The following is a 1,519-nucleotide window of genomic DNA, read 5'->3' as shown; positions in this document are numbered from 1 at the left end:
CTGGGATCCCTGAAGGGCATTTGGGTCAATAGGAACTGATAGAAGATGAACCTTAGAGCCTAACAGGGTGACTCTGGCTCATGAATACTGGGCTTCTGAGATCACTACAAATCACCCTAGACAGTGCTGGTAAATGTCACTTACCTCACCATCCAGGAACCTGTGGTTCAGAACCCATGAAGAAAAGCCTTGGGTTTCAAATGAAAATGTCTAGAGTGAAGCCATCACAATGTGGTAGAATGAAATGCAAATTTAATTGGAGGAAAAAAGTCTGGATGATTCCATCCTGTATTCAGGGGCAGTCCAATTCTGAGGATCCTTCTCTTTCTCTTCTTCCTACCTCCACATTCTTAATCAGTCCAAACAGTCATGAGTAAGCGCTTTCAATATCTGACTGGGACTAAGGGATTTCTGGTCTTTCCATCTAGTTTTAATTACATCACACTCAGATACCTCGAGTATCTTCATTGAGTGTGACTGCTCTGGCAGAGTCTTGCAACTTTTCATTTTGGAAGAGGTAGGATGTACTGTGGTTTTCCTCACCTAGGGACTGAATGCTGGGCTGTTGGACATGAGGCAGGGGCTGTTGGGCATGAGGAAAGAGGGAAACCAATGTTAGCCATCTGGACATAACTCAGAGGGGAACTTGCCAAACAGAGAACAAAGCCACTGCCCATAAGACGGGCACCTTGGAGAAAGAGCTGAGTAGGTAGTGAATGGAGGAAGAATGGTGATCAGGAAGGGGTAATTATGGCAAGCGTTAATAGGAAGATGAATGTGAGCAGCAACATTGCAGAAAGCATGAGGCAAAGGATGAGGTGTGTCCTGGGTGTTTGAGGACTGCTCTGAAAACTCATCTGGTCTCCTCTTGATCGTTGGCGCTCCTACAACAAGCAAGAATGAAAGGGATATGGTGTCAGCAACCTATATTCCATCACTCACCGTTCTCTGTGAGCATGCAGTTCCAGACTCTCCCGTCCCTCCCTCAGTTATATCATTTTGGCTTCCTTGAGGGTGGTAGGGACACAATGTTGGTGGTAGGGCAGATGTTCAAGGCTACAGTTAGATAAAGGGATCCTCAGCCTTACCAGCAGACTGCCAAATATGAGTTCACTTCAAATTGGCAGGTCTGGACCAACTTATTCATCAAGAAGTCACATTTCTGGCAAAGTAGAGTCTGTGGTATTAACAGGTCGAACCAGAGAGACCTGCTTCCACTGGTAGCTGAGGGCCAGGAAGTTATGTCATGGACAAATACTTTTTTTTTTTTTAATTTTTTTTCAACGTTTATTTATTTTTGGGACAGAGAGAGACAGAGCATGAATGGGGGAGGGGCAGAGAGAGAGGGAGACACAGAATCGGAAACAGGCTCCAGGCTCCGAGCCATCAGCCCAGAGCCCGACGCGGGGCTCGAACTCACGGACCGCAAGATCGTGACCTGGCTGAAGCCGGACGCTCAACCAACTGCGCCACCCAGGCGCCCCATGGACAAATACTTTTAACCCAGCTACTCCGTTTA

General features: G+C 46.9%; 1 long non-coding RNA gene across 1 annotated transcript; it reads right to left on the bottom strand.

The window, feature by feature from the left end:
* Positions 1-235: 235 nt before the first annotated feature.
* Positions 236-1,256, bottom strand: LOC125147033 (uncharacterized). Its single transcript, XR_007144969.1, has 2 exons — positions 1,089-1,256; positions 236-884 (listed from the first exon to the last, which is right to left on the bottom strand). It is a non-coding gene; the product is annotated as an uncharacterized LOC125147033 (long non-coding RNA).
* Positions 1,257-1,519: the final 263 nt, after the last annotated feature.

Source organism: Prionailurus viverrinus, chromosome D1, assembly GCF_022837055.1.
Source record: "Prionailurus viverrinus isolate Anna chromosome D1, UM_Priviv_1.0, whole genome shotgun sequence".
NCBI lineage: Eukaryota > Metazoa > Chordata > Mammalia > Carnivora > Felidae > Prionailurus > Prionailurus viverrinus.
This window is presented reverse-complemented; position numbering and strand designations above follow the sequence as displayed.